Source organism: Geotrypetes seraphini, chromosome 9, assembly GCF_902459505.1.
Source record: "Geotrypetes seraphini chromosome 9, aGeoSer1.1, whole genome shotgun sequence".
NCBI classification, from domain to species: domain Eukaryota; kingdom Metazoa; phylum Chordata; class Amphibia; order Gymnophiona; family Dermophiidae; genus Geotrypetes; species Geotrypetes seraphini.
This window is the reverse complement of record NC_047092.1, coordinates 171,276,320-171,296,182: the sequence shown is the minus strand read 5'-3', so window position 1 is coordinate 171,296,182 and position 19,863 is coordinate 171,276,320.

Genomic DNA, 19,863 nt, shown 5'->3' with positions numbered 1-19,863 from the left:
CAATTACGTGTTAAGCGACTTGGCCAAGGAGCTGGGGCAAGGAGCCAAGTATAGGATAATTAAGCTACTGTGACATCACTGATGAGGTTGGCTCTTAGGCATTGGTGGAATGAGGCATTATGACATCACAATCTCAGCTGTGGAATGTTGCTTCTCTTTGGCTTTTTGCCAGGTACCTGAGTCCTGGGTTGGCCACTATTGGAAACAGGATACTGGGCTTGATGGACCTTCGGTCTGTCCCAGTATGGCAATTCTTAAGTTCATATGTGAGCCAAGTAGGGTATAGGGCAATCAAGACATTGTGACATCACTGATGAGGTTGGCTCTGAGGCATTGGTGGAATGAGGCATTATGACATCACAATCTCAGTTCTGGAATGTTGGTTCTCTTTGGGTTTCTGCCAGGTACTTGGGACCTGGATTAGCTATTGTTTGAAACAAGATACTGGGCCAGATGGACCATTGGTCTGACCCGCTATGGCTATTTTTATGTCCACAGTTCTCAAGGCAGAAACAAAGGCAGGTCTTGGAGTCTCTGGTATTATACATCAAGAGGCTTTAAGCTCTTAATTAAAAGTGTAAATTAAGGCAGTGGTTCCCAACCCTGTCCTGGAGGAACACCAGGCCAATCGGGTTTTCAGGCTAGCCCTAATGAATATGCATGAAGCAAATTTGCATGCCTATCACTTCCATCATATGCAAATCTCTCTCATGCATATTCATTAGGGCTAGCCTGAAAACCCGATTGGCCTGGTGTTCCTCCAGGACAGGGTTGGGAATCACTGAATTAAGGGATCTTATACCTAATTGTAAGCTATCACTTTCTAGTTTACCTAATTTACATGTAGAATAATTTTTAACCATTGAAAATGTCGTAGTGCCTATAAACTGAGGTAAGAAAGGAAATTTCTGCTAACAGAACAATGGAAAGCCCAAACCAATTTAGCTTATAAACTACCTCATTTTAATGCCCTGCCACTAAAATGTCATTTAAAAAACACCAGCCATGTTATTTCAGGCAAATTCTACCATGCCTGGTTGCCATGGCAGCATGCACTGCCGTAGGGACTCCTTTTCAGCTCTGGCATACTAGTTTATAAGGGATATAGAGTTTAATGAATGAGCTCTTGCGAAAGGTGCCAAAAATGACAGCACCTGAAACCAAAGGTTTCAAGTCGTCTGGAAAAAGAGGAGCTGAATGGGCAGCAGCAGCGCAAGCTTATCCCGTACTGCCCTGCCAACCTGCCTTAGCCCAGCTCTGGATGACCAACACTGGAGCCAATTAATATCTTGTAGATGTTTAAACGGGAGGATACATAGTTTTAGCATAATTTACTATAGGATCATAAATGGTGTGTCTGTCCCCTCTCCTTCCTAGTCGCTTTTGAACCACTCAGTCAATCCATTTTATTCATTCATGCCACAGAGGGTAGACCATTGAGTGCTGCCCTAGCTTAAAAACTGTCCTAACGGTTTCAACCCTCTTGCACATATAGGTCAATGTACATAAGAATTGCCGCTGCTGGGTCAGACCAGTGGTCCATCGTGCCCAGCGGTCCGCTCCCGCGGCGGCCCGTAGGTCAAAGACCAGTGTCCTATTTGAGTCTAGCCTTACCTACGTACGTTCTGGTTCAGCAGAAACTCATCTACCCCAGAGGGTGCTTTCCCCTATAATAGCCTCTGGAAGAGCGTTCCAGATTTCTACCACTCTCTGGGTGAAGAAGAATTTCCTTACGTTTGTACAGAATCTATCCCCCTTTTAACTTTAGAGAGTGCCCTCTCGTTCTCTCCACCTTGGAGAGGATGAACAATCTCTCTTTGTCTACTAAGTCAATTACGGTACCTTCAATATCTTGAATGTTTCGATCATGTCCCCTCTTAGTCTCCTCTTTTCAAGGAAGAAGAGGCCCAGTTTCTATAATCCATCGCTGTACGGCAACTCCTCCAGCCCCTTAACCATTTTAGTTGAGTAGTACTATGTCCTTTTTCATGTACGGCAGGGGTGTCAAAGTTCCTCCTCGAGGGCTGCAATCCAGACGGGTTTTCAGGATTTCCCCAATGAATATGCATGAGATCTATTTGCATGCACTGCTTTCATTGGATGCTAATAGATTTCATGCATATTCACTGGGGAAATCTGGAAAACCCAAATGGATTGTGGCCCTCAAGGAGGGACTTTGACACCCCTGATGTACGGCGACCAGTGTTGGACGCAGTATTCCAGGTGGGGGCGCACCAGTACTGTGGCATGATAACCTTCTCAGATCTGTTTGTGATCCCCTTCTTAATCATTCCTGGCATTCTGTTCCAAAGTATGTCAACATTGGGTGTTAATACATTATTTCTTTTTCTATCGCATTCTCCTCATAGAGCTCAGAACGGGTTACAATGCAAGATTTTTCAATACATGTTCTATCCTAACTCAAAACCAAAAAATTAAATGGTTATCTATTGGTAAATATACATATATTGAAAACCATTAAAAGATCAAAAAGGACTGTAGACTATAAACTAAAATCATTAAATAGGTAATACAAATTTAGATTTTATATTTGGGGACAAACCTCAGATAATGGAGCAAATCTTCCCATTCTGGGATTTCTTCAAGAAAAGGAAACCATCTTTTCTTCTTATACTCCTTATAAAATCACTGACTTGTGCCTCACCTCTTTACCAAATTAATTAATTCTTATTAGTATGCTAATTTATAATTCATAAATCTCACTATGTAAATAATCTCCGATTTTATTTCATTCACTATTTATTAATTTTATTATTTAAATAATCTAATAGATAAAATGTTCTAATATAAAAACTCTTAATTCTATGGTATGGCATTCATATATTCTCTACAAAAGCCCACAAGCCTAACTCATCACATACTAGGGATTAGAGAATGACATGGTGACAAAATTCATCACTGTTCCCGTCCCCACGGATAACCGCGGGAAACCATCTTCATGTCATTCTTTAAGGAGAGAGGGAAGAATCAGAGTATAATTGGGCACAACCACTGACCCGCAAGCTTTGCTTTGAAGAATGCTGGTGTAGAAGGACTGAGGCTGAAACAGACACTACAGAATGACAGTCTCTGGTATCCAGCAGATATTGTGATGTCATAATGCCTCCTCATTCCACCAGTGCCTAAGAACCAATTATATCAGTGATGTCACAATGGCTTCATTATCCTTGGCTCACATAAGAATCAGAGTATGAATAGCCACAACCACTGACCCTCAAGCTTTGCTTTGAATGCTGGTGTAGAAGGACTGAGGTTGAGAATGACAGTCTCTGGTATCCAGAGCAGATATTGTGATGTCATAATACCTCATTTGACCAGTGCCTAAGAGCCAATCACATCAGTGATATCACAATGGCTTCATTATCCTTGGCTCACATAAGAATCAGAGTATGAATAGCCACAACCACTGACCCTCAAGCTTTGCTTTGAAGAATGCTGGTGTAGAAGGACTGAGGTTGAGAATGACAGTCTCTGGTATCCAGAGCAGATATTGTGATGTCATAATGCCTCATTCCACCAGTGCCTAAGAGCCAATCACCTCAGTGATGTCACAATGGCTTCATTATCCTTGGCTCACATAAGAATCAGAGTATGAATGGCCACAACCACTGACCCGCAAGCTTTGCTTTGAAGAATGCCGGTGTAGAAGGACTGAGGTTGAAATAGACACTAGAAAATGACATGGGATTATTTCCCGTGGTTATCCGCGAGGACGGGAACGGTGATGAATTATGTCACCGTGTCATTCTCTACTAGGGATCTAATGTCAATATACAGTTTACAGGTTATATTTGCCAGTTACAGTGTAAGTTTTTTTTTTATACAAGTTTTTATCCTATTGTGACACAGACCAAGGATCTCGTACCAATATACATTTCTTTGTAACACATTGGTCATCGGCAGGGGAATTAGGTGAAAAGGTGTGTTTTTATTGCTTTCCTAAAGTTGAGAAGTTCTTCATGGATCTGATCTGTAGGGGGCAGTCGACTCCAGTGGCATGATATGACGTGGGAGTAGGAACATCGTTTGGCTGTTTGCAGTTGAAGGGCCCGACCAGGAGGCGTATTTCATCCTGGGAGCTGAGGGACCTGTTTGGCATGTATGGAGGAAGCTTAATTGTCATGCAGCCCGGCGCCATGCAAGGATTTGAACGCTAGCATCAGGCCCTTGAAGACAAGTTTAGCTACGGGCAGCCAGTGAGCCAATGATAGAGCCTGGGAGACAGGGTCGTGGGCATGGAGGGGTTTTTTAAAATTTAGAAGTCCAATTGCCGTGTTTTGGAGACGTATGTTCTTCGCTGTGAGACCGTTGAATTGCATTGCAGTAGTCCATAGAGTAGTTGGGTGAAGTCAGACTCAGAAAAGTAGTTCCTTATTTTTTGCAGTTGTCACAGATAATAAAACGAGGAAGATATCACCTGAGAGATAAGGTTGGAAAGCGATAGGTTGGAGTCAAGGAGTATTCCAGGATGCGTGCTTGGTCTTTTGCAATTAATGTAATTGAGTCCCAGTGTACTGATTAATTACCTGTATTTATTGCACATATTAATGATATCCAAATGAGTTCTGAATTAATGTGTAAGCATTAATGTTAGCACATTAATGCAGTTTAGTACAAAAATTTGCCTATATCTCCCTGAAGTGCAGTTACTTTATTTTTTTATTTTTACATTAAGGGATCTGTGGTAATTTTTGCAAAATTTAACACGTTATATTTTTATGCACCGATTGACAAGGATCTGTTTTGTGTATTTTGCATCTCATGACTCAGGAATGTAGATTTTTGAGTTGCTAATCTCACAAGCTAATTTATACACTAGACTGTAAGCTTTAGACTACATGGGCCCTTAGAAACTTTATATTATATTACTTCCAGCAGAGAAATAAGCCAGTTCAATTCAGCTGTAATCCCCGGGAGGTCAGAGCAGATTGCAAATGTAATTGAAAGTTTTTGAAGCTATTCCACATTAGTCGGCATCACACAATGAAAAAAGGTCAACTCAAAAGAAAATTGCTAAACTCACTTGACTTTTGAATTTGATGCAGTCGTGTGACTGACAAAACTTCTGCAATTAATTACAGGGTCCTTTTATTAAGGTGCACTGATTTAGCACATGTTAAAGATTTGCACGCGCTAAATCGGTTACCGCGCCTTAATTAAAAGAAACCCCCCCCCCCTATGTTTTGTGGTGTGATATTGGGAGTGGAATTTACATTGGTTGTCAGTGTTTGAGACCTTCATCACCATATTTCAGATAAATACAAGAGGACTAAATTGTAAAATATTGGTACTGTTTTGTATACACCAACACATGGCCTACACTCGAGCCAAGAATACCTACTAGAAATACCCTCCTTCAGAGACATCAAATACAAAAGCGTCAGGCAAAGAATGTTCTCGGTGATGGCCCCAATGTGGTGGAACTCCCAAGGGAATTAAAACGAGAAAAGAACACCATAAAGTTCAAGAAAGGCGTAAAGACGATACTCTTCTCAGAACACTTTAGCAAATAAAGAAACATTTAGGGGAAGTAGCAACATGGAGGAGGCAGCAGGCTATCCCCTCCCCCCACTTGGAACACAAAAGGGTGAACTCAAATACAAAGAAAGACAAGTATATGGCAATACAGAAACAATAATTATAGCATATGTACATAGTGTGACAGCTCCGACTCCCGAGTCAGCCCTGACACACAGGAGAAGCCAGGATCTGGGAGAACATGCTAAGCACATCTTTAGTAAAAGGCATTCTAAAGCTGCCTACTCGGTGTCAGGTCAAAAGTGCGCTGGGACAAAGGCACGCCCAGACAATTGAGCGCAGCGCGGGGTTGCGCGCCGCAGAAAATGACTGTTTTTAGGGCTCCGACGGGGGGGGGGAGTGTGGGGGGGGAACTCTCCACTTTACTTAATAGAGATCGTGCCGCGTTGTTGGGGCATTTTGGGGAGTTGTAACTCCCCACATTTTACTGAAAACTTCACTTTTTCCCTGTTTTTAGGGAAAAGGTTAAGTTTACTGTAAAATGTGGACGGTTACAACCCCCCATAACGCCGGGACAATCTCTATTAAGTAAACTGGGGGGGCTCCCTAACAAACCCCCCCCCCCGTCGGATCCCCTAAAAACTGTAATTTTCTTCGGCGCGCACCTCCGTCTTGCGCTCAGTTGGCGGCGCGCGCCTTTGTCTTTCGCGGGGTTGTCTATGAACCGCCTACTCTCTAGACCAGCCGAGGCAGACACTGTTTAGCAAGCATGAGGAAAATTTCCTCACTGACCACCAGGGGATCCAGAGAGAGGGGAAAACCTACTACCACTTCAGCTAAGTTTGGGTGCGGCCCAAACAGACAGAAAACTAGCATACAGAAGCTAGCAAAGGCAGTTCTGGAGCAGTGAACATAAGAACATAAGAACATAAGAAGCGCCATCTCCGGATCAGACCTTCGGTCCATCAAGTCCGGCGATCCGCACACGCGGAGGCCCTGCTAGGTATACACCTGGCTTATTTTATATCCAAAATACAAAATCCACAAGAAGGGATGTCCAATAAGTTACAATTTCAAAAAAACACCCCTCAACATCCAGAACTACGTCTCAGATTATATGAAAAAAGGAGAAAAAGACCTCAGTGTCTAACAGGTAATTTGGGGGAATACATGATAAATGTGGACATTGTTCTGTATGCAGTATAATGGAGACATGCTCATCTTTTGTGAATCCGGTGAACCAAAAGCAGTACATTTTACATCATATTACTGACTGTAATAGTAGAGGAATTGTATATGTCATCAGATGTCCTTGCCAGAAATTGTATGTAGGACAGACATCCAGACTGTTAAAAACACGCCTTATAGAGCACCGTTCTTGTTTGCTGCGGGAACGGGTGGAAGCTCCAATGGTACAACATTGTGTAGAATTAAAACATTCCTTTGAAGATCTACGGTGCTGGGTCCTTGAATGTGTGTTTCCTTCTGCTAGAGGAGGAGACTTTAAACAACTATTACTTAAAAGAGAGCAGCGCTGGATTTTTTGGTTACAAACCTGTGCTCCGAGTGGTTTGAATAGCACTATTGATTGGAAACCTTGGTTTTGTTGATGTTTTTGAAAATTTTGTTGCATTTTTTGGTTTTTCTGACTGAACTCCCATTGTAAGAGTGGAATTGATATTAAGATGATGTCACCACGTGTGCGTGATGACGAGTGGATTTGCATATTAGCCTAGAACGCTGAGGGGCCATTTTGTGACAGGAGTGGAAGCGGGTGAATGGACGCTGTGGGTGAAGTAGAATTTTTTTCTCCTTTACTGTTTTGTGAAAATATTTTGGACTTAATGTGTTCTTTTTCTACAGCAAAATCCCTGACGAAGCATTACAGCGAAACAGGGAGCCCTGTTGGATGATTATGGAAGTGTTGCATTGGAGATATTTGAATTAGTTTTCAGCTGACTTCCCACGGAGCATTTTTTGTTCCTGCTTTCTAACCCCACGACTACGTCTAAACATCTATTTATTCAGATAAGTGACTTTTATGACACTACTTATATAATATTTTTGAAAAATTGAAATAGAATTTACTAAATGTAATGTGTGACTCTGAATATTAATTGAGTCTAAAAAGGAGTTTTTTTGACCAAGGATGTGTCTGCCAGTTTCAAATTCTGTCTGAGACTGGCTTGTCTATTTGGGTAGCTTTTTTATAGCCCCTGTTAGACACTGAGGTCTTTTTCTCCTTTTTTCATATAATCTGAGACGTAGTTCTGGATGTTGAGGGGTGTTTTTTTGAAATTGTAACTTATTTTATATCCAACCATATCTTTATATGCCTCTCTCAAGGAGATATGCATCTAGTTTGCTTTTGAAGCCTAGGACTGTCGATTCCGCAATAATCTCCCCTGGGAGAGTATTCCAGATGTCAACCACTCTCTGTGTGAAGCAGAACTTCCTGATATTAGTCCTGAACTTGCCCCCCCTTAGCTTCATTTCATGTCCTCTTGTCCGTGTCAAATTGGACAATGTAAATAATCTTCTCTGCTCTATTTTGTCGATTCCTTTCAGTATTTTGAAGGTCTCGATCATATCCCCACGCAGTCTCCTTTTCTCAAGGGAGAACAATCCCAGTGTTTTAAGTCGATCCTCATATTCCAGTTTCTCCATACCCTTCACTAGTTTAGTTGCTCGTCTCTGCACCCTCTCCAGCAGTTTTATATCCTTCTTTAGGTAGGGAGACCAATGGCTGTGGCTGAGGAAACCTCCCCAGCCAAAACAGTGGGTCCAGGCAGAAGACCCCCATGGACCGGCAGGGTCCTGAAGCTTTCCAGACACCAGAGCCATACCCGGAAAGCATGGCCTTTGTGGAATCAGAGCCAGTGCCTAACCAAGCAGAGGCCATGGAAATTAACCTGTGCACTATAGGCAAGTAGCCATTTTTGGCATGGTTTTTTCCTTGTCCGACCGACCTGCAGTGTTTAGAGTTGCTGGGGAGTGCATGAGGTTGTAGTGGGATGTGTATGCTGTGCCATCCGGGTGGGATAATATTTTTAGAGGGACTCTTTTTCTCTTATGTTATTGGAAGAAAAAGTGACAAAGCTACACAGCAGCCTTAACCCCCACAATCGGCTCTGAGGAGCTAAACACCTGCCAAAGCTGGTAATAGGCAGGCTTTGAAAGCATGAACTGTTTGCTGTGTTGAGAATTGGTGTGGTTAAGAATTGAATGCAAGGGCCTGACGAAGAGGACTTTGTTTGAGACTACTGAAGTCCAGGCGCCTTGCTGGGCTGTGGTCCTTTTTGCCAGCCCTAAAGCAAGCCTTGTGTTTGTATTTTTTCTTTTCCTTTTGGGCATTAGTTTTGCTTTTCTGATAGTTTTTGTTCCTGGGCCTGTTTGGGACAAAAGTGTATCGTAAGTTGCTAGATTGATTTTGCTTTACAAATTGCTGTAAATTACAGAATGTCAGAATATTTTAAAGCTAATTAATTTATTATGTTTTAGGCACTGTCATTGATCCCATGACGAAGCCACAGCGGGTGAAACGGTGGCCCCGTTGGGATTCACAGTGCTCCAAAAAGATAAGTGCTTTTGAAGTTTTGCACTATCTCATTAATGCCTATATGTATATAAACATTAGATAAAAAGACACAAGATTTAAAAAAAAGTTAAAAAATATCAAAAACAGTTAAAAAATATTAAAAATATCAGACAGCCTGATGCCAATGATTGAGATCCAGACCGTTGACTTGCAATAAATCATCAGTATTATTTTGCTGGATGATACGGTCTCTGAGGCACGGCTAAGTTGTTGCAAAACTATCAGGGAGTAATTTTGTATCCAGTGAATTTATTTGATACTTCCAGTAGTACTTGTTTGTTGACTGTCAAAGTAGCCCAGACTGAACTGAACTGTTTAGGACTTGCTAAAGACTTGCCTAGATACTTGAAGCCAGAGTTTTGAGGGTTTTTTTTTTTTTCCCTTTTCTTTGTTGTTGGCTCTTTTGGGCAGAATTAAAAGGCCTTTTACCTTTCAAAGCTCTCCTGTTTGAGAAGTGTTTTCTTTTACTGTTTGGAAATTTTGAGTTGAAACTAACTTGGGCAGTTTTAACTTGCTCACCCTGAAGGGCCATTCTCCATTTTGAGTGGCGCACAGAAATCGGCTTAGTCACGCTTTCCCACACTTGCGCTAGCCAGCGGAGTCTGGGTGGGTATCAATAGATGGTATAAATAAGTAAGATTCACACATATTTAGATCACGTATTGTAACACCACTACTGAAACTCATGTATTGTAACACCATTACTTGTAGGGTCATGAAATGGTTAACTGTTGTTTAAAATATTGCTCTGGCCTACATAGCTGAAAACAGTGTACAATCTATTGACCTCATCTGCCTGAAATATATGTCCCTACCTTACCACATTGTAAGCTAAATAGATAAGAGTTTGAGCCATGATGTACCCTGCCCTTCTGTACATTTAACTGTAAGAGTTAGATAAGTATCCTGCTAGTGACCTGCTAGTGTGAGCTTAGGACCAATAATAATTGTAGAAAAGTTATAGAAGTAACAAATGAAAATTGTAGTTTTTGCATATATTAGTTTGCAAAAAGGGCATAAAAATCCGTGTATTGCTCTCTGATCCAAGATGGCGACTGAATAGGTTGTCTGTGTGTTTGCTCCTGACAACTTCCTCGAAGTTTGGACTTTACTAGTGCTTTTTAAAAAATTACCTGGAGTATGCCGAAGCGGAGAGGGAGACGCGTCGCTGGGGCCTCGCGGCGCTCCGGGACTCCCGCCGCGGTTGGTGGCATAGAGGAGCTTATCCGGCGCATGCAGGGCATGTCAGCGGACACAGGGTGGTTATCCCCGCTGGAGACGATGCAAGGGAATGGCGCGCAGCAGATCTCCTTAGGGCTCGAAACAACTTTCAGCCCTGAAGCAAGAGCACCTCCTCCGAACCCTCAAACGACTAGTTCCCCGAGGGAGGGGGAGCTTCCGGGTGTTGGAGTGCTCCCTCCTCCAGAAGCAGTAGAGTTCGATCCGAGGAATGGAGACTCAAGCTCCCAGCTTTTGCTTGGGACCCTGAGCATGGAGTTTGAGGCATTAACACCTGTAGGAGGAGGTTTAGCACAGCCTGAACAGCAACTGGAAGACTTGCCAGTGGGTGAGCATAAAACTTTACATTTACAATTTCCTCAACTTGTTAAACCCCAGGTGGTAACGTTGGACGCCCTGTGGGACTTGGTAGCTACTATTCCAAAAACTATAGCTTCTCAATTTAACCAAGTGGAAGAAAAATTTAAAGAACATGATAAGGAAATTACAGGATTACAGAAATAACTACTGAAATTAAATCACAGATTGAAACTCAACAACAAAATAATAAATCCTTTAAAGTAATACAGGACGCATTGATTAAGGACAATACCAACTTAAGAAGAAAGCTTGAATCACTTGAGAATTTCTCAAAAAACAATAATCTTAGATTAATTAATTTTCCCAAAATTTCCACAGCAACTCCTAGAGATATGCTCAAACGTTACCTACTAGAAATACTTGAAATTCCTGAATCTTCTACTCCACCGTTTACACAGGCTTATTATTTGCCTGTTAAAGACACTAATGATCAAAAAAACCCTCAGGAAGTGAATCAAGAAGTGATTCAAGAACCTTTGGATATATCAGCCTTAATAGAGTCCTCAGACAGGGAAGTAGCCATTCCGGCTACTTTACTCCTATCAGTTGCTCTTACATTGGATAAAACATGGCTATTGAAGTTATATTTTAAAAATAAACACAAGGAATTTCTGGGATTGAAAGTTCAAATGTTTCCTGATTTGGCCAGGGACACACAGAGGCGTCGAAAGGAATTTCTATTGTTAAGACCAGCAATTACTGACCTGGGAGCAACCTTTTTTCTTCGATATCCTTGCAAATGTATCGTTCATTATAAGTCGCATAAATTTGTTTTCTTTGAACCCTCACAACTGACAACATTCCTATCTCTGTCAAGACTGGAGAAAGCTCATGACGTATGCTATATAGAGGACTGCCTTACTACAGTTCTACCTATTACTGTTTCTTTCTTTTTTAGAATATGATTGATTTAAATTCCGTTAGAGTGAATCTTGGATCCTATATGAGGACTTGAGCATGATTTAAGATAGAATTTATTTTCTTGGAAATTTAATATGTTGGATGTTTCTTTGTTGAATCTTGCTTTTCTGTACAAGTTTAAACTTGATTGATTATAATTGAAAATTCATAAATAAATTAAAAAAAAAATAAAATCCGTGTATTTCCTGTTTCTGACACTCTAGTAGGCAGGCTATTAACTGCACTAGAGTCCGGTATACTGTAATAAATTTCTTGTACTTTCTTCACGCCTCTGACTTTGTGTGTCGAAGTGACCTTTCATACTGAAGCTCATGCAAATCTCTCAGAATGGACTCCCCTGTCATTAGAAGCAGTATAGAAGCTTCCAGTAAAAAATAACAATACTTCTGAGAGAGACCTTAAGGGCTCCGTTTACTAACGGAATAAAACAACGCATCTCTGAAAGAAGGCAGGTGCTGAAGCCTTCATGCATTATTCCTCAAATTCACCAGCAGAGATGCAAATTACAGTAAACTATAAATGTAATCCTCGTTGGCCCCTGCAAACATCAGGTGGGCTATTTTGAGATTGTTGAACTGGTTTGGGGTCAGGGCTGAGCCTAGCTGAGCTAGGAGGCCGACCGACACTTTAATCTACACACTTAGCGCACATCTCACGGGCAATAAAGCAGTCCACAAAGTGAACAGTTTACTTCAACTTGGGAGCTCATGTAATTTAATTAATTTTTAGTATTTATATCCTTATAACCTAAGTGGTGTACATTCAGGTACTTGAGCATTTTCCCCTGTCTGTCTTGGCAGGCTCACACTCTATCTAATGTACCTGGGGCAACAGGGGATTAAGTGATTTGCCCAGGGTCACAAGGAGCAGTGTGGGATTTGAACCCACAGCCTCAGGAGGCCGAGGCTGTAGCTCTAACCCACTGTGCCACACACTCCCCATGCTTCAAGCAACTATTTAGCACTTACAATACTCTAATCTGTCTTCATAATGTTCCTTTCTTCTGAAGGTAAAGCAGGTTCATCTTTGAAGGATGTCCAAGGTTTACAGAAGCTTTAATTTGAGGGTTCTCCTGCACCATATGGAAGTTAGTAGCACTTCTATGCTTTTTTTCTCAACAGGCAGCACAAGTAAACCAAGTTCCTTCTTTGTGTCCTCCTTGAAGGGTCCAGCAGCTTTAAATGCTGGCTTCTAAAGGTCACAGGCTGCGTTTCATTTAGTCAATGACCATTTTTTGGTAGATTAAAACATACTGCAGCTAAAGGTTCAAAATTACTGGTAAACCCCTTGCATGAAGTTTAGGGGAATAGCCACAGATTCTGCCAAGACTCTGGTTGCTTTGCAAGGAGCTGCTTTGGCCATAGATATGAACCAAAGACTAAGACCCTCCCTCTGGGCTTGGTACTTGCTGTACTGTATATTGGCCAAGGGATGTTTTGTCCAACCATGTCAGTCAAGAAGGAAGGCACCGCCCCTTTTCTGAAAACAGTAGAGTTAGGAATAGGTCAGAACTCCTTTACCCTGGTAGAGCAACTAAAGATTCCAGCACTGCTCAACGGGGAGAACCTCAGTAGTCTCTACACCAATTAACAAAGCTAACATCTTACCAACTCGATAAAACACATTTACAAAACAATCCCAGTAATAACATCATCAGTCCAGTATCAACAACACGAGTCCAGTAATAACATCAACATCAGCTAAGCTTATGTGCTTACAACAGAGGCGCCAACCCTGTGGTCACAGTAGCCAACACCTTCCCTTTCTAGATTTATGGAAGGAGACTGTGAGAACAGATAGGCTATGATGGAGTGCGTGGAAAGAAAACGCTTGTGGATAATGTTCTGTTTATGAAGAAAAGCTATGGAGAAATAGGCGAAAAGAACAGATTATGTAAGCGGGGGGAAGTGTACTTTTGGAAAAATGGGGAATACACCTTAGCTTTGCCTGCCAGCAGTTGTTCATGCCTGGGGCTTGCTAGAGCATTGGCGGTTTGTTTGATGGCTCTGATACTCTGTTTATGTATTAATTTATTGGGATTTACCGTCTTTATGAAGAAATTTACCCTGTTTAATGTAAACAAAATTGTAAGTTTTAACGGCATAACAATAATAAGATGACTAAATAAAAGCAAAGTACAGTCAATGATTACGCATGCAAACATTTAGGGCTCATTTTACAAAGGTGCGTTAGGGCCTTAGCGCAAGCTAAATGCCTCCTCTTGAGCAGGCGGCAGTTTTTCAGGTAGCACATGCTATGGCAACCTTTGTAAAAGGAGCCCTTAGAATAATGAAAGAGAGACGCATATTTGCAAAATAGTATATAGGTAGATATTTGGCATTTTAAGTGCATGTGTGTTCACATTGCACATATCTTCTATAGTGTGTATTTTTCAGGCAGACACACAAATAGGCGGAGTCAATGCATTTTTCCTATGCATATGCATATTGGGTTTTCCCCATCAATTCCTAGGGAGCCTGAATTATTCTGGTAACATGCAAATGAGGCAGTGCAGGAATAAGAGTGTGTGCAGGTGATTTAGGTTTTTAAAATTATGCTTATATCAAAGGCTGCACACATAGGGGAGCCAATGTCTGAAAATGAATGAGATTTATGCATAGGGAGATGAGGCAGCTAATGCAGTCCAGGGTTCACAGTAGGTCATTCCATTAGTACTTTGTTATATGCCCATTTTGGGCTCCTGCAGTGTCTCTGCTCCAGCTTTGAACAGACTCAAGTCTATTAGCTGGCTAGAACCACTAAGCACTATATTTACCTCAGCCACAAAATACATTACTGAATCAACCCCAAATAAGTGCTTGACTTGTCCTCTAGATGGCGCCATTAACAACAAGAGTAAGCTCAAGCTGCACTATGAGGATTCTGTTTAATGAAAGCCAAGAACTTAAAATAGATCAGTCACTAGACTGCTAAGGTGCAATGTGCTTTGTGCATAAATATATTTCCAAGCACAAGCAGCTTAAGGAAACAAGGTATCACATACCAGTCATTTGGAAGTTAATATTTAAAATATCAAGGCACGTAACCTAGAGAGTGGCTGGAACCATACGAGTGAAGATTTCTACTAACTAAGCTCCTTAATTTTGATACCTAAGAAGTGGGCAGGGTTGGTGGTGGAGTCAAATCAGGGGACGTAAGCTAAGTTAAAGTGCCTAGTGCTGAGTGCCTAAGTGCTCAAACATAGGGGAATACATAGTCACCCTAAATTTAGGCGCCTCGGTTATAAGCTTCTAAAATTAGGAGAATTTTTTAAAACCCAAATTTAGGGGCCCTTTTAACTGGGCTGGGGTAAGGACTAATCAGATTTAACTTCCGTACCCTATTATTACAGCTCTATTAATACTATTCAAAGACCTCAGCGGCTAAACTCATGTCAATGATTTAAGATAAGAGCATTACAAGCCAGCCTCCTCATTGGTCTTCAAGGCCATCTTGAAGAATGTTGGACTTAGGCTGGGATGTCACTCATGGGGAAGCTCCTCGAAAAAGCATTAGGTGAAACATTAATTCATGTCGGAGTTTCCTGAAGACATCTGTGAGATGAGTTGCTTTAATAATTATGTAGGAAACCAACCTATACAATCCTAGGCCTCAACAAATGATCTCTAGAACTGTCAATCACCAAGTCCATACTTTGTTGATTCCACTCTATCTGTAACATCTTTAATCAAGTTTCAAGTTTATTAAATTGTTTGATTAAACGCTTTTCCAATTTCAAAGCGTTTTACATAAAATAAAACAGAATTTAAAATACACTCACATATACATGACATTCTACTAAACGAACAGGGGATACATCTTTGGACAAGGAAAAAAAAAAATCATTGTAAACCGCATAGAACTTCACGGTCCTGCAGTATATAAAAAAATTGTTGTTATTATTATTATTATTAAAGTATTGAATGTAATTTAAAATTGAATGTGTGGGGTGGAAAGCCCTGTACTGTATACTGGACAAGTAGAAAAGTTACTGGCAACATAAGCCTTGAAGACCAATGAGGAGGCTGGCTTGTAATGCTCCTATCTTAAGTCACTGATATGAGTTTAGCTGCCGAGGTCTTTTTGAATAATATTAATAAGAGCTAAACAATCAGTAATAATAGGGTACGGAAGTTGAATCTGTCTAAATACATGAAAGCATATTTTTAGAAAGAGATGCTCAAGTGTAAGTGGGTGGAAAACAAAATAAATTTATTATAAAGCAATTTAATTGTTCTTATACTATATATAACATACTTTATTAGGATGACTTCAGCCTGGTATAATCAAGGCCTCTTAGGAATTTATTATGAAATAGAAACACTGTTGTTTCCTCAAACAGGATGGAGTCGTAAAGAAAGATTGCCTACAGGAGGGAACCTGATTTTTTGTTGCACCAGGATACTCGTAAGAACACGCTTCACTGTGAACAGGGAGGAAACAAGAATACATTATCCTGAATAGCCTGACCAAGAAAGGCGGTATCAGGCCTGCATACAAAGTATTACGCAAAGGACTGTGATGCTAAGAGCTACCTTGAGACAGTAAGAGGATCAAGGAAGACAAACGGAAGCTAGGAGTGGGCATGTAGGATGCAGATGAGGGTAAACTAAATATCTCAACGCGATGAACAAAGGTTTGCCGGAATTTGTTGCCAGAGAATGTGGTGAAATTAGTTAGCTTAGCGGGGTTTAAAAAAGGCTTGGATAATTTCTTAAAAGAGAAGTCCATAGGCCATTATTGAGATGGTGTGGGTAATCCACTGCTTATTCCTAGGATAAGCAGCATAAAATCTGTTTTACTACTTGGGAGCTAGCTAGGTACATGGGACCTGGGTTGGCCACTTTTGGAAACAAGATTCTGGGCTTGTTGGACCTTTGGTCTTTTCTAGTACAGCAATTCTTATGTGAGCCAAGTATAGGACAATCAAGCCATTGTGACATCACTGATGAGGTTGGCTCTTAGGCATTGGTAGAATTAGGAATTATGACATCACAATCTCAGCTCTGGAATGTCTTAGGTACTAGGGACTTGGGTTGACCACTGTTGAAAACAGGATACTGGGCATGATGAACCTTTGGTCTGTCCCAGTATGACAATTCTTATGTTCTTAAGTACCAAGGAACCTCTGTTTGCCACATGAGATATGGTGGCTAGCTTCTAATCAACACTTTGGGTGGTAGCGAGTGCCATGCAGCAAATGGGACACAGCCCATTCAATTATTATGGGCTGTGCCACACTTGCCATGCCAGGACTCACTATTATGGCTTTGTGAAGGTGCCCTTCATGCTGTAAAATTCAGAGTATACATAAATGACACAGAAGTTCAACTCTTATTGGAAAAGTCATGTCTTTACAAATACTTTTTGGCAACACAAATGGAGTGAGCTGGACATCTTAAATGTTTCAGCTCTTCCAAAAGTAAAAATTCTAGAAATGACATGAGACCGCCGAGATTAAATACTAGATATCTGAAACACATTTTTATCTGGTGCCCTTCTGTCAAATTAAATGTCCTTAAGTCTCTGGCTCCTGGGAGATATTTATCTCTCTTGACATTTTGATAAAAGACTAGTAAACACAAGAATCTCTGTTTTGACAGATCTCCAAAGTGCAGGAACATAGAAATTCCAAAGTTTTGGGTTTTAACAACAAACACAATGTTATAAAGCCAAACTAGCAAAATTGAATGGAGGATGGGTCAGCAAATATTCATGCTAAACATTTCATCTTCTCATCTCAGACATCAAAGCTCCATTCTGGTCATAACAGCATCCAGACTCTACCAACAGATTGTCACCTATAGGAACTTCTAGGCAGAAGCAAGCAGCTGAGCAGCATTCAATACCCAGACGCAGGTCTGGAAGTGGAACTGTAGGCGTAATTCTTTATTCTTTTGTGAAGACGTATCCCAGTGGTTGGAAGAGTAAGCCGAGAACCAGAGAAGCCAAAGTTCAGACGCCACCGACACTCCTTATAAGCATGGACAAGTCGCATGCCTCTGGTTCAAACTTTTCAGGGCAGATTTACTAACCTGTCTTAACATTTTTATGTTACAGTATTTAATGTAAACTACGTTATTGTAAGTTGGAGCCTATTTACTAATAACTAGTGATAATCACATTAACATGTATTAATACAGATGAATACAGATTAGTTAATCTGGCCCCTACATAGAAGGTATTTTCCTGTTCCAGGAGAGCTTGCAATACCTAAGGTGCTCATTTTCAAAGCATATGGGCATCTCAAAAGCCCAAAATGGATATCCACATGCTTGGAATGTCCAAGTCTTAATTTTGCAAATGTAGAATAAAGATGTCCACCAACGCAGTATTCCAAATAGGAAGGGGTGTTTTGGGTGGTACTAAGAGGCCCTGAAACCTGGACCTCAAACAGCAATTACTGAAGGAGAAAAAAAAGCCCGTGACTAGATAGAAAGGTAAGTGCTGAGGCGGTCCTATGAGGATATTCAAGGTATGTGCCACTGAATATCAGTGATTAGGCAGGCACAAGCGATTTAATTCGGCAGAAGGCTCTCCTGCTCTGTTACATCATTTTGAATATTGACCCAAGAGACAGAACATGGGAATCTATCTGAAGCATAGTTATGGTGGATACCCTGAAAACCTGACGGGCTAGACGTGCCCCCCAAACTGGACTGAGCAGAACTGTGGTAAAAGCCATGACTTGGCAGCAAGGCCCTGATTCAATAAATGGAGCCTAGCGTGATTGTCAATCATCCGCTAGGCGCTGTTTATAGAAAACGCGCTAGAGATGCCTAAGCATTCTTAGGTACCGCTAGGCATTAAAACCTTGGGCGCACAAAATAAAACCACACCCAAAATGAAACCACACCCCAAAACTACCTGCCAGTAGTTGCCTATCTTGATGTGATAGGCACTTATCAGTTAATTACTTTTTTGAACATGTTTTTTAAAATTGGTTTTTAATGGCACTTTCAATTAACAGTGCCAATTAAGAAAATTAAGAATTAAGTTAGGTGCACCAATCTAGGCACTTAACACCCCCGTTTTTGGTTTTTTTTACCCAAAACTATAGTGCGGTTTTTAGCACCAGCTGCGGCATTAACTGCTGTGACGCTCGCGGCAGGCACTAAGAACCGTGCTACGGTTTTATAAAAAAAAAGGGGGGGAGGTAAATGTTTGTGGCAGAAGGGATTATTGCGTAAAATACATCCATTTCCGTTTTTTTTTTTTAATTTTTCCCAGCAGCGTGACAGAGCGCATATAAAACATTTTCAAGAAAAAGAAACACCCTTCAGTTCAGATAATCAGGTTTCTTGCGAAGGAAATGTGAATTGTGCTTTGCGTATCATTAAAACTATCACTTCAGATCTTAATGTTACTAACAATAGTGACAATTTATAAACCGTGAAAAGGAAACAAAAATATTTTTCTGCCGAGGCTCCTTAAGCTGTGATTTAGTCTGAGGGTTGGGTCTCCTGGAAGTTCCAGGAATGGCTCCAAGATGAATCACTAGTGCAGAACTCAATGTCCATGGGACTCTGAATGTCCTGGAAATGAAAGTTTCTTATTTAGGAAGGGGGGGGGAGAGACTGACTGCCGAGGTCTCTCTCTCTAGACTAGAAGACACCTGCCAAATATCTGTAGCAGCCCAACACAGCAGTATCCTTTGTAAATTCTTATTAATTGGTTCCAAAGACACACAAGGGGAAGGTTTAACTCTTAAAGTAGATGGTATTCATTATATATTAGAATCATCTTTAAAACTATTGGAATTGCTCTAGACCAGTGGTCTCAAACCCGCGGCCCGGGGCCACTTGTGGCCCGCCAGGTACTATTTTGAGGCCCTCGGTATGTTTATCATAATCACAAAAGTAAAATAAACCAGTTTCTTGATCATATGTCTCTTTAGCTATAAATGACAATAGTATTATTAAGACTTAGTCAAAAGGAAAGATTTATAAACTATAGAGTTTTACCTCATGCAAAATTGTCATTTCTTTAATAAGACATTAACTATTTTTTCTGAGGCCCTCCAAGTACCTACAAATCCAAAATGTGGCCCTGCAAAGGGTTGGAGTTTGAGACCACTGGCCTATAGGAAGAGGATATGCAAATGTTAAGAGCCTTAGCCAATAGGGAGAGGAGGAGATAGTGAATGCTCTGGATGAGCCATTTGGCCTTTATCTGCCATCATGTTACAATGTTTCTATAATCATAAAGTTCTATGACATCACAGTGCAGGTGTAAAGAGCCTTAGC